Raw genomic sequence first — 14,068 nt, 5'->3', positions numbered from 1 at the left:
CTAAGCTACTTTCTTTAAAGCCAATGTTGTTCTGATCTGTAGTGGGCCAGAGTGGCCGCCCACTGACCCCGAGGGGGAGGTGCCTACAAGCTCACATGTTCCTTTCGACTCTGTTCCATTTGGCCTCCCCCTTCCCTCCCTCACCCCCTCGGCTATTCAGATCTTTCAGGGGCTCGTCCTGCGTGAGATTTAAGGAGGCAAGGAAACACTTTAAAATCAATACCCTATGCCCCACACTGCCTTCCCCTGGAAGAAGATGCCCCTTTAATTTATAGACTCATAGAATTCCAGGGTGGGAAGAGAACTCAGGAGTCATCGAGCCCAGCCCCCTGCCCAAAGCAGGACCAACCCCAACTCAACAACCCAGCCAGGGCTTTGTCAAGAAGGGACTTAAACACCTCAACTGTGTCTAGACTGGCCAGTTTTTCCGGAAAAGCAGCCGCTTTTGCGGAAAAACTTGCCAGCTGTCTACACTGGCCGCTTGAATTTCCACAAAAGCACTGACGATCTCATGTAAGATTGTCAGTGCTTTTCCGGAAATACTATGCTGCTCCCGTTCGGGAAAAAGTCTTTTTCTGAAAAACTTTTGCGCAAAAGGGCCAGTGTAGACAGCAGAGAGTTGTTTTCCACAAAAAAGCCCCGATCACAAAAATGGCGATTGGGACTTTTTTGCGGAAAAGCGCGTCTAGATTGACCATGGACGCTTTTCCTCCAAAAGTGCTTTTGCGGAAAAGCGTCCTGCCAATCTAGACACGCTTTTCCGACAATGCTTTTAACAGAAAACGTTTCCGTTAAAAGCATTAGCGGAAAATCATGCCAGTGTAGACGTAGCTCTCTAGGGATGGAGGTTTCACCCCAGGTAATGCATTTCTCGTGCCTTGTAAAGCAGGAGGCCTCTATTCAACCCTGGCTGGTGCCCGAAAGGCTCAGGAATGAGTCAGGTTTGGCAAGCGCCGCACAAGGGGCGTCAGGGATTTGAGCTGTTGCATGTCAGATTTCGGAGGCCTGTTACGCCCAGCGGCCCAGGACAGAACAAAAGCCAACGGCTGGCAGCTGAAGCGAGATTAATTGAGGTGCAGCTTGTTACCCAAGAGGGGAATTGACCCTTGGCACTAGCTACCAACAGACACGGGGGAGACTTTACATCCCGCAGGGTGAGCCGGGGCCAGTGCAGGTGCCCCTCAGTCCTGACCTGCTGCCCCCTTCCAGCTCAGCCCTGGGCTGCTGCCTCCCGCCCCACTGCCCTGCTTTGCTAGGGCCCCTTGTTCAAGCATCTTTATACTCATAAGCCAATTTCATAAACCATGGGGGGAGGGGGCATCACCACTGTTTCCTCTAATAGTTTCTCTTCATGGCTGGATTTTTCCAGCCATGTGTGGAATAAATTTGTTCTGTGCGCTGGAACATATGCAGGTGTGCACCACCAGGAGACACACAAAGCTGGCTGCGGGGGCTCTGCTGATCAGCTGGGCGGTGTTTGGCTGTCTCCTGGGCAGCCACACAAGCACCCGGCTTACAGGGAATGCTGGCTGTCACGCTCCTCAGCCCTGCCTCAGAGCCTGCAGGATTCACAAGCACGGGCCATTCCGCTGGGGCCCGAGGGCTAGGAAAGCCAACTGGCAATCCGTCAGCCGACACGCAGAACAGGAGTCTAACTCCCAGCAGAACGTCTGAGGCAGCTGGTGAGGAGAACAGCCAGGAGCCAAAAGGGGCTGGCGTGTGCTGAAGCAGCCAGTATTGGTGGCCAAGAGAAGACCTGCTGGCATGGCACACGGGGTGCCATGCATGACAAGAACACCAGAGTGGCCACACTGGGTCAGACCGAAGGTCTATCCTGCCCCCGTCCTGTCTGCTGACAGTGACCAGTGCCAGGTGCCCCAGAGGTGTGGAGAAATCCCTGAGGGTATGTCTACACTACCCCGCTAGTTCGAACTAGCGGGGTAATGTATGCATACCGCATTTGCTAATGAAGCCCGGGATTTGAATTTCCCGGGCTTCATTAGCATAAGCGGGGAGCCGCCATTTTTAAATCCCCGCTGCTTCGAACCCCGTGTAGCGCGGCTACACGGGGCTCGAACTAGGTAGTTCGGACTAGGGTCCTATTCCGAACTACCGGTACTCCTCGTGAAACGAGGTGTACCGGTAGTTCGGAATAGGCACCCTAGTCCGAACTACCTAGTTCGAGCCCCGTGTAGCCGCGCTACACGGGGTTCGAAGCAGCGGGGATTTAAAAATGGCGGCTCCCCGCTTATGCTAATGAAGCCCGGGAAATTCAAATCCCGGGCTTCATTAGCAAGTGCGGTATGCATACATTACCCTCCTAGTTCGAACTAGGAGGGTAGTGTAGACATACCCTGTGATATTATATTTTGTATTAAGATCTTGTCCTTTTCGATCTATCTTTGTTACGTGTCTTATAGAATCTCTGGAACATTTCTCCTAGAACTTTGTATTAAGATCTATAGATCTTGTAAGAAAAAATGTCTTTTGAGCTCTCCCCTTTCCTTGACTGCCCTGTTGAAATGAACGAGGTGTGAATGGAGAATGGAAGGGGAGCCCCTCCAGCAGCAGTTGCAAGGGTGGAGAAGGTCTGGGAGGCAGATCCAAGACAATACCTGCAAAGTGGGTATTAAGAGGACTGGACAGACAGATGCCTTGGGAGTCAAGCAGCAAGTGCCTGCCCTTGGAAGAACTCTCTTTGAAGCAGCATTAAGATAGGCGAGGTGATGACCAATTGGCTGCATGAGAGGGATAAATAGGAGGCATCTTGCAGAGGGACCCCGGGTTTTCATCTTGTCAACATGGGAGCATCGATCCGGATTGGCAGAAGCCCGGCTCCCCCCCCCCCATCTAACTCACCTGGCCAGTGCAGTTAGGGGGAGCAACTTTTGGTAACAAGATGGAGTGTGCTTGTGTGTGTGAGAGAGAGTGCGTGAGTGTGATGTGTCACATGCATATGATAGAATAGTGATAGAAATGTAGCCGTGTTAGTTTGGTGTAGCTGAAACAAAATACAGGACAATGTAGCACTTTAAAGACTAACAAGATGGTTTATTAGATGATGAGCTTTCGTGGGCCAGACCCACTTCCTCAGATCAAATAGTGGAAGAAAATAGTCACAACCATATATAGCAAAGGATACAATTTAAAAAAAAGTGAACACACATGAAAAGGACAAATCACATTGCAGAACAGAAGGGGGATGTGGGGGGGGGGGGGGGAGGAGGTGAATGCCAGTGAGTTAATGATATTAGAGGTGGGGAAGGGGAAATGTCTGTGAGTTAATAGAATTTGAGGTGATAATGGGGGAAGCTATCTTTGTAATGGGTAAGATAGCTGGGGTCTTTGTTAAGTCCCGTGCGGAGAGTGTCGAATTTTAGCATGAATGCCAGTTCAGAGGATTCCCTTTCAAGTGTAGATTTGAATGTCTTCTGAAGTAGGATGCAGGTTAGCAGGTCATTCAGACAGTGTCCTTTCTGGTTGAAATGACAAGCAACTGTTTTTTCTTTGTGATCCTGTCTAATGTCTGTTTTGTGGGCATTGATTCTTTGCCGAAGTGTCTGAGACGTTTGTCCAATGTACATAGCAGACGGACACTTTCGGCACATGCATATGATAAGTATTGATTATTCTATGTGTGATCAATAAACGTGGCGTGTTGCCTTATCCCTCTGAAAAAGATCCCGAGTACTTCTTTTAAGTACAACAGAGGGAGGGAACACAACCGGGAATCATCAAAAAACAATTAAAAATGAATGGTCCTGCCGCACCTTTGAGACTAACACCACATGCAGATGGGATCGTGCACTTCTGTGGACTCACGAGTGGCGCAAGAGGCACAGAGAGGTACAGAAATCCTAAGTTTTAAGCAGAAAAGTTGGAGGGGGGAAGGAGAAAGGAGGAAACAAGTCACCCTGTCAAAGATAGGGTCCATGCTAAATGAGGCTAATAGAGAGGCCTCTTACTTCACCCCTCTGAAGTGGGCTGTGCCCTCCACAGCTCATAATCCTGCTCTAGGCATTCTTTGTTTGTCTCTAAGGTGCTACTCGCTTGGGTTTTTTTAAATTTAAGTTGCAGACTAACATGGCTACCCCTCAGGGAATCAAGTGATCTCTCTCCTGTCATCCATTCCCTGCTTCTGACAAACAGAGGCTAGGGACACCATCCCCGCCCATCCTGGCTAAAAGCCATCAAAGGGACGGTCTTCCATGACTTTATTTAGCTCTTCTTCGAACCTTGTTCAAGTCCTGGTCTTCACAATATCTTCTGGCAAGGAGTTCCACAGGTTGACGGTGCGCTGCGTGAATACTTCCTTTTGTTTGTTTTAAACCTGCTACCTCTTCATTTCATTTGGTGAACCTAGTGCTTATGTTATGGGAACTGCTCTCTTGTGTAGCTCTTGTGCAAGAAGCCCTCTCTTCCCACGCTTTACTGTAAATCTTCTTGTGCAAAAGCTGGCAGGCCGCGTGGACGTGCTGCGGATTCTTGTGCAACTATTTGCCAGTGTAGACATCGCCAGACATCGCCAGACATCGCCTATGTGTTTTGTTAGTCTTTGAAGTGCTACTAAACTATTTGTTGTTTTTTCAGTTTTTCCTGCTACAGGCTAACTCGGCTCCCCCTGAAGGTTTAGTTTGGGGAGATCTTTTTGAAGCTCTTCACAGTCTGCTTCGGTCTTAACTACTTGAGCAGTTTGGTACCGCCTGCAGATTCCCCCCACCCCCCGCTTACCCCTTTCTTGTGATCATTTATGAATATTGTGGCAAGGTCAGTCCAACTCCTGGGCCCCTGTTCAATCCACAATCTCGGTATTGCAACAAGGGGCTGGGGTTCTGTTGTGACGTAGTGGGGGGTACTTGCTGGGATGTGGTGACCCCTGCTGTCTGGAGCAAGACCCAGCAGGGAAAACCTCACCAGGCAGAGGTAAGGACAAACTGGTTGAACCAGTGGCCAGACACCCCCCATGGAGAGGAACAAAGGAAGGTGAATGCGGCCCTGGCTGGGGGGCAGGGCTGGAAGTGGGTTAGTTGGTTGGTGGCTGTCTGTGAGGATGGATGAGACAGCCTAGGGAGAGGAGCTGGAGTTTTAGGGGCCCAGTCTCCCCCATCTCAAGGGGGCCTGAGGCATCCTAGCCCAGTTCCTGTAACCAGATTACATCTGTGCTGCGCTGTGCTGGAGGAGCAATAAACCACCCTCAATTCCACTGGCTGGTGCAGTCTGTTTGTGCCATTTCGGGGTGCAGGAGACGGGGAACCCCCAACATGCCGTCACATCTGTACTTCAGCTGAAAAGGGCATTAGGGCAGGTGTCTCCTGGTCAGCCTGGGCTGGGCAGCCAGACCTCCCCAGCTACTGGCTGGACTCTTGGGCTACTTGAGGGATCAGGAGTTGGAGCCCCTCAATTTCCCCATGGTCTCTGGCCACGCTGCAGTTCTATCTCTCGGTTTTTCTGATTCTCTCCCTAGCTTGTATTCTCTCCACCTCACTCTAACCTCCTTTCCTACCCTCACCTCTCCCCGCCCCCAGCAGGGAAGGCTTTTTGAAAGGTCGGTGGCAGCCTGAATGAAATCAGCTGGCCCTTCATTGATTTGGAGCAGCCCTGTCTTGGCTGTTCTCACTCTGCCAATGCTAAATCCGGGTCAGCTACACCTAGCTGCTCTGAAATAGGACCTGGCTAATTAGGAGAGAGTTTCCTCTTTTTAGAGCTGCCTCTCCCCACTTCTAATCGAGCCCTCTAGCCTGACCCTGTCACAAGGGGTTGAATAGGATTGGTCCCAGGACAGACCTTTAGGGGACCCCACTAGTTACCTCTCTCCATTCTGAGAACTGACCATTTATTCCTACCCTTTGTTTCCTGTCTTATAGCCAGTTACCAGTCATAGAACCATAGAGCTGGAAGAGACCTTAGAAGGCCATCAAGTCCAGCCCCCTGCCCAATTAAAGGTCCATGAAAGGACCTTCCCTCTTATCCCATGACAACTTACTTTACTTAGGAGCCTTTCCTGAGGGACCTTGTCAAAGGCTTTCTGGAAATCTAAGTACACTCGATCCACTGGATCCTCCTTGTCCACATGTTTGTTGACCCCCTCAAAGAACTCTAGGGCTGTGTCTAGACTGGCAAGTTTTTCCGCAAAATCATCTGCTTTTGCGGAAAAACTTGCCAGCTGCCTACACTGGCCGCTTGAATTTCCGCAAAAGCACTGACGATCCCATGTAAGATTGTCGGTGCTTTTGCGGAAATACTATGCTGCTCCCGTTCGGGCAAAAGTCTTTTTTTGAAAAACTTTTGCGCAAAAGGGCCAGTGTAGACAGCAGAGAGTTGTTTTCCACAAAAAAGCCCCGATGGCAAAAATGGCGATCGGGGCTTTTTTGCGGAAAAGCGTCCTGCCAATCTAGATGCGCTTTTCTGAAAATGCTTTTAATGGAAAACGTTTCCATTAAAAGCATTTCTGGAAAATCATGCCAGTGTAGACATAGCCCAGCAGATTAGTAAGGCATGATTAACCCTTTCCAGAAACCATGCTGACTTTCCCCCAAAAAACTATGTTCATGAATGTGTCTGACCATTTTATTCTTTACTGTAGTTTCAACTAATTTGCCCAGTGTTGATGTCAGACTTACCAATCTGTAATTGCCAGGGTCACCTCTAGAGCCCTTTCTAAAGATTGGTGTCACATTACTGACCCTCCAGACAGTGGGTTCCGAAGCGGATAGATAGACTAGGTTACAAACCAAGATTAGTAAATACTCAATTTCCCATCCAAGTTCTTTCAGAACTGTTCAGTGAATGCCAGCTGGTCCCGGAAACTTGTTATTGAGTTTATCAATTTGTTCCCAAATCTCCTCTAATGACACCTCAATCTGGGACAATCCCTGAGCTTTGTCACCTGAAAAGAATGGCTCAGGTTTGGGAATCTCCCCAATATCCCCAGCCTTGAAGACCTAAGCAAAGAATTCATTTAGTTTCATCCTCGAGTGCTCCTTTGGCATCTCCTAGAGTCCCCCTCGGGGGGGGGGGGGGGTGACCAACACGCTCGTCACTAGCCACCTGTGGCTGTTTGGCTGGTTTAGGGTGGCTAGTTGGTTCACAACATTATTTACATTTTCCAAATAACGTGGCTAGTTCACGATAGAAGCAGCCACTATAGTAGCTACTGCACCAGAACTGATTGGAAACCACAACCCGAGGCTCTGGGCTGGGACAAGAAATGAGGGGTTCAGTGTGTGAGAGGGGGATGACACAGAGCAGGATGGGGGTGCAGGCCCTGGGTGGGAGGGAGAGTTCGGGTGGGGCAAGCAGTGGGGTGCTGTGGCTGGGAGGGGAGAGGATTTGGGAGGAGGCAGGGAAGGGGGGTGCAGAGTCTAGGCAGGAGGCAGGACAGGGCTGGTGGTGGGACTGCAGGGTCTGGCTGAGGGAGATTTTGGGAGGGAGCAGAGAGTGGGGTGCAGGGTCTGGGTGGGAGGCAGGATGCAGGAGAGGGCTGGGGAGTGCCGGGCCTGGAAGATAGGAAGGGAATGGGGCTCTTCCCTGGCACAGCTTCCATGGGGGACTCCACTGCTTTCAGGCAGTACCCCCCAGTGGTCCTGACCAATGGGAGTGGCAGGGGTGGACCAGTCAGGTGACCACCCCTCGCAGTGATGGACATGGCTCCAGGGAGGGGAGGGGAAATGGCATCACGCAGAGCCACTCCTCCACCCCCACCAGTCACAGCCGCAGCACACGGGGGCTTTCGCCTCAGCCTAAGGGGCTTCCCTTAACCCGGTGCCCTGGGCTGCAGCCCCTAAATCCCGTCATAATCCGGCCCTGGTGGGGGCACCCAGGGAGCTGGGGGCAGGGAGGCTGGCAAGGAGCCGGCCGGGGGTGGGCTGTGGGGAGCTCACAAGTTACAGATCAGCCAGGAGTGTCTAATTGTGCCGGGACAGCGAACCTCCCCCGTCAGGGTCATTTCAGCCTCTAACTGCAGGAGACGTTGCTTCCCAGTCCGGCCACAGAGCTCAACATTATGCAGTTGGCTGAGCAAGCCAGACCCTCCGACCCAGCCCACGCCTGGTGAGTGAGCCGGCCTGCGTCTGCCAGCCAAGCGCGCCTGAACGAACGCTCCGGTGCCCCCTTTGGAACCCGATTGTCCTGCCGTCTGGGGTGGCTCATGACCATGAGGGCCAACCTCCGTGACAGCCACAGGGCAGCCCTCAAGCTGGGGAGGGGGGGAGCGTAGAGTTAGACGTCACTGAGACCGTGACAGACGTGAGCTCTTGGGTCACTGTAACAGTCTCACCACGGAGTCCAGACAGTCCCCTTGGAATTCCCGTTCCGTCTTCTCCCCCAGACCTTCCCACAAAAGGTCACACAGACTTCCAGAAATATCACCACAGCAGTGGGCTCCCCCTCCTGAGACCCGCCGCATCCCCGGATCAATCGGTCGCCTAGAGCGCCCCCTGGAAACGTGGCGGGCAGCCGGCTCGAGAGTAAACCGATGAAAACGGGGACAGTGTCTGACCCGGCGAGTCACGTTCTGTGATTCTCAACGGTGGCAAAGTTGTAGCAGCCGGCTGGGCTCTTAGCCGAGGGGCAAGGCTGCCCCGAATGCTACGGGGCTCTCCATTCCACATTGCCTCTTACGCTAGGCCCTAGGGGGAGGCAGCCCAGTGCCCGGCCTGGGGACTGTTCCAAGTTGTAAAGTGTCAGCGGGAGGCCATGCTGACTCCCTCTAGTGCCCCGTTAAAGGGAGATTGCAGGGCCACTGGCTATCAACAAGTTGCCCGGAACATCGTGGGCCTGGCCGCAGGCTGAGCAACTGTTTAGAACAACCACGGCCTCCATCAGGGTGGGCACCAAATGAGCAATTTATAAGCCTGGTCTTCAGTTCAGGCAGAGCCGTGGAGTAACAAGGGCCTGGCCTGGGCAAGCAATTTGCAAGGCCCAGCCCCGGGTCAGAGCGGGGTGGACAGACAAACATTGAACACGAGCAGTTCAACCACAGTGTAAAGCGCCAACCTGGTCCCAGCTGGGTGGGGTCGGGTCTCCTCGCTGGCGGAGGGCTGACAAGCATAGGGGGGTTGCCCCCACCCACAGAGGAAGCCTGCCACCCGAGGGTAGGGGTGGACACAGGCCCACCTGCTCCAGTGTGCCCCAGCCAGACCCTGACAGAGGCAGCGTGGCAGCCACTGGGTTGGTGGGGATCCTGGTTGCTCAGACAACTCCATCTCCCCGGCCACCCTGGGGTCGGCTGTCCCTGGGCTGTAGCCACATTCAGGAGAGGGTCTAAAATGACAGTGTGATGGACAGAGAGGATCTAATCAAACCACAAAGGCCCAGGGTGATGGGTGGGATCTAAGCAGCGTCCGAGGGTGGTGACCTGGCATGTCAGCAGTGCCGTGTAGGTTGTTTGTACCTGTATATAAAGCGGTGTCTTGGAGGGACAGTCTGTCCAGCCGGAGGCTACTGTTGTAGAGTCTATGACAACTACCACTACTTCACTAAGCAATGCGCCTGGCCGGGCACCTTCAATCCTTATCTGATTTGTGGTCTTTGGGGGGGCTCTTTTGGGGTCCAGAGAGCCAGAGACCTGTCCGGGTTCCACGGCCATAAAACCCAACCCCTCCTGAATAACTACAGAAAGCCGTTGTCGATGGTCAGTTTCTGCGGCTGTCTGGAGCGGCTCACGACTGTGAGTGCCAGCCTGGGGGCAGACTGTCAGCCACAGGGCAGCCCCCAAGCAGGTGGGGGGGTAGAATTAGTTAGCCCGCAGCTGCCCCGGGGAGGCCCTGCTCTGACCGCTAGCAGAGACCTGCCGCAGGCCAGGCACATGCCTGAGTCAGGTGCAGACCAGCCCCACTCACCGGCAGCAGTGGGACTCCCCGTTGTTCAGGAGAGGGGACCCAGGGGAAGGGGGGAACCAGCCCCCGTGCTCTCTGGGGGTGGGATGCAGAGCCCCCCATTAATGCCCTGGGTCGAGTTGCTTGGGGCAGGGGCTCGGGAAACTGGTGGATTGGGGAGGAGGGGCTGGAAAGGGGTGGGAGTGGAGTGTGGGCAGGGCCAAGGCAGAGCAGGGGGGTGTCCCAGCCCCACACCCCCTAGGGGCGACCCTGCTGGGCACAGCACACGGGGGTGGGGGGTCAGCCGGGGGATGGGGCTGGCCGCCGGAGCCCGGAACAATACGTATCACAGCCCACAGCTGCTCCGGCTCCATGAAACGTGGGGCCATTTGGTTCCCCAAACTTCATGGCACCCTCCACAGCTGCGTATTGTGGGGGCGCCCTTGCTGGAGGGTTTGAGCACCAGGCCACGACAGTCCCTCTGCCCCACTTTATGAAATTGACATAGGGACACAAATGGGCAGAACTCAAAAATACGCCCCCCTGTAACCTTCCAGTCTTCAAGTCGCCATCGGCTGGACGAGCAGAGCTCGTTCTGGTATGTGTCACGCGGGGGGGCCGAGTTAGAGCTGTGGGGTAGGGGATGGCTTATGGGTTTAAATGTGCAAAGGGAAGCCCTCAGGGGTGTTTCCAGTGCTCAGACCCCTGCAGCTGTGTCTACACTGCGCGCTTGTTTCTAAATACCAGACGGCAGGTCTACCCAGCAAGTCCCTTCTTTCGAAATAATCTCGAATTAACGGACTTCTTACCGCGACTCCTCCTGTAACCCTCTTTCCACCAGGAGTAAGGGAATTGGGGGGAAAAGCGCTCTTCCTTCCCCTTCCTGCTTGCAGACAGTGCCAAAATCAGGTAAGCGATTTCCACTCCGGCTATACAATTAACCTAGCCGAAGTTATGTACTTAATTCAACTTTAGCCCTGCTGTGCAGATGTGCCCTGAATGACAACGTGATCAGCTTAACGACTTGAGAGCAGCCTGATTTTCTCTCAAGTTGGGGCCGGGGTTGGTCCTGGAAAGACAAGCGACCAAACCCTACACCGATGTATCCGTTCAACCAGGCAGTTTTCAATGGGGGCAGGAGTTTTGAAACAAGGGTTTCCCATCCAAAAGGAAGCCTGCATATGCTGGAAAGCGACCTGTCCCTTTGTCTCGGGCTGGCACGACACACCCACAAGACTAGCCGGGGACCCCGGGGAGCGTACATGCGCTTTGCTGGTCCCCATAGAGATTCCTGAGGGACTCTTGTGAAAATTGACCATTTATTCTGACCCTTTGTTTCCTGCCTTTTAACCAGTTATCAGCAAACCAGACAGAAAAGAAAATCACCAGGCAGGGGAAAGGGACTGGCTGGACCCTCCCCACCCCCAATCTGGGACTGCCCCACCCTCCAGGTGCCCTTTAGGGAGGGTGGGAAGAGCTGAAGCTTCCCCTCCCAAGTCCACACGGGGACATCGCTGGCTGTTCCCCCAGGGGAAAGTGCCCAGTTTGCTGCATTCCTCACTCTGGCTGGGGGGGTTCAGGGGGGCAGACAAACCTGGACCTGCCCCAGCTGGGGGATGTGCCCCCCTCCCCCATCTGTGCCTGCTGGAGCTGTAGTGGTCACAGAGAGGTGCTTCTCACCTGGCCCCAGCTGTGGTGACAGAGGGCTGGGGTTGTCCTCTCTCCCCAGGGCAGCCTGCACCCTGAACCCCTCCCTCCCAGCCCCACCCCAGAGCAGTGACAAATGAAGAAAAGCAAAAGTTAATGAATGGAGTAGTCCTGTGGCACCTTAGAGACTAACCAATAGAGAGAGAGAGAGGACCATGAGCTTTTGTGGGCAAAACCCACTTCCTCGGGGAGCTGGAGTGGAAGTAACAGGAACCCAGAATTTATAACTGAAAAAAAGGGGGAGGGGGAAGTACCTGTTAATTGTAGGGCCAGTGCTAATGAGGCTAACAGAGGCCTGGAAATGTCTGGGACTCCACTTTGGATGCAAACGAAGGTTCTCTGGTTCTGCTGACTCTCTCCTCACCGGCTTCCTGAGGGAACGACTGAGCATCCACAATCTCCCTGCACACCTGGCCCTGCCCCCCCCCCCCCCCCCCGCGTTCCTTTTTTTTTGGCTTGATCAAAAAATACTGGGTGTCCAGTATTTTTTGGGAGACCATCTAGCAACCCTACTGCTAATGTGATCTGTGCCAGCCAGGCCCCTCTGCTGTGACTATGGGCCAAACCGGGCAGGGATAAATGGACCAAATCAGACTCAGGAATGGTAGCACCCAGACCTGTAGGGGCCATTTTAACCCGCCAGGGGTCTCAGTCCTGGATTTACAAGTAGCCGTTCCACAGAGGAATTTCACCAGCCTATACAGAGCGAGAGCGCAGAACTGACGTTTATCTACAAATTGACACTGTTTCCCTGGGATTGGACAAAGCCCGGAACTGGATGTCGCATCATAAAGCCAGCCTGCCCTGCACGTAACACCTCATTGACACCAAAAGCCGAGTTCGGGACACTTCCAGCCCGCTCAGCTAACCTCATTAGCACCGGGCCTACTTTGACAGGGACCTTTTTTTCCTCACCCTGCCTTTTCTGTTATGAATTCTGGGTTCCACTGCAGCTCCTCTGAGGAAGTGGGTTTTGCCCCCGAAAGCTCATGATCCTCTATGGCTGCAAGTCTAGACTGGACATGTCTAGACTGGCAAGTTTTTCTGCAAAAGCAGCTGCTTTTGAGGAAAAACTTGCCAGCTGTCTACACTGGCCGCTTGAATTTCCGCAAGAACACTGACGATCTCATGTAAGATTGTCAGTGTTCTTGAGGAAATGCTATGCTGCTCCCGCTTGGGCAAAAGCCCTCTTGTGCAAATCCTTTTGCGCAAGAGGGCCAGTTTAGACAACGCGGTATTGTTTTGCACAAAAAAGCCCCGATGGCGAAAATGGCGATCAGGGCTTTCTTGCGCAAAACCACGTCTAGATTGGCATGGACGCTTTTCCACAAAAAGTGCTTTTGCGCAAAAGTGTCCGTGCCAATCTAGATGCTCTTTTCTGCAAATGCTTTTAACGGAAAAGCTTTTCCTTTAAAAGCATTTGCGCAAAATCATGCCAGTCTAGACGTAGCCTATATGTTTTTGCTAGTCTCTGCTGGGCCTCAGGACTGCTCATTGGTTTTAAAATTAGAGACTAACACGGCTGCCCCTCAGAAAAATTAAGGACCAGAGCAACGCCGGGGAAATCTTCCAGTGACCTAAACAAGGGGCTAACCACAGAGCTGGTGAAGTTTGCAGAGGACACAACGTTAGTCACGATACTTAAGTCCAAAGCAGACTGACGAGTTACAAAGGGATTTTGCAAAACAGGGTGACGGGGTAACAAAACGGTAGATGGAATTCCACGTTGATCAGTGAAAAGTAATGCCCATTGGATAGTTGGGATTCTCTTTTCCATGTACAAGGACGGGGTCTAAATTAGGGATTAAGAAGATGATCTTGGCGTCATGATGGATAATTCCCTGAAAACATCCATTCACCGTGCAGCAGAAGTCAAAAACAAACCAAACCAAAAAAGCAAAAAACCAAAACAACCCCCCAGCCCCAGAAAGTTGGGAATCCTTGGGAAAGGGATCGAGAATGAGAAAATAGCAGAATGCCTCTGTATAAATCCTTGGTACGTCCACAACTTGAAAACTATGTGCAGATGTGGTCACCTCATCTCAATATATATATAGGAATTGGAAAAGCTACACAGAAGGGCAACTAAAATGACTGGAGATAGGGAACGGCTGCCATATGAGAAGAGACTGAAAAGACCCGGCCGGTTTAGTCTGGATGTGGAGATATGTTAGAGGTCAATACAATCCAGGCTGTCATGGAGAAAGTGAACGGGGAAGTGTTATGTATCCTTTCAAGTCACACACAATCTAGACAGCAGGTTTAAAACCAATAGAAAGCACTTCTTCACACCATGTGTTGTTAACCTGTGGAACTCCTTGCCAGGGGATACTGTAGTGGGCAAAAGTGTATCTAGGTTCAAGGCAAGTCCCTGAAAGACAGGCTCATGAATGGGAACTATTATTTAAAATATTTTTACCCTGCCTCTCTATTTAAAATATAGAAAGTGGCTTACAAAATGTGTTTAAAACACAATAAATAAATGAATATAAAGTAAAAAACAAGACCCCAACGGGGGGGCATAACACCTCCTGAAACACCTCAAG

The sequence above is a fragment of the Pelodiscus sinensis genome, chromosome 22 (assembly GCF_052426305.1).
Source record: "Pelodiscus sinensis isolate ZL-2025 chromosome 22, ASM5242630v1, whole genome shotgun sequence".
NCBI classification, from domain to species: domain Eukaryota; kingdom Metazoa; phylum Chordata; order Testudines; family Trionychidae; genus Pelodiscus; species Pelodiscus sinensis.
This window is presented reverse-complemented; position numbering follows the sequence as displayed.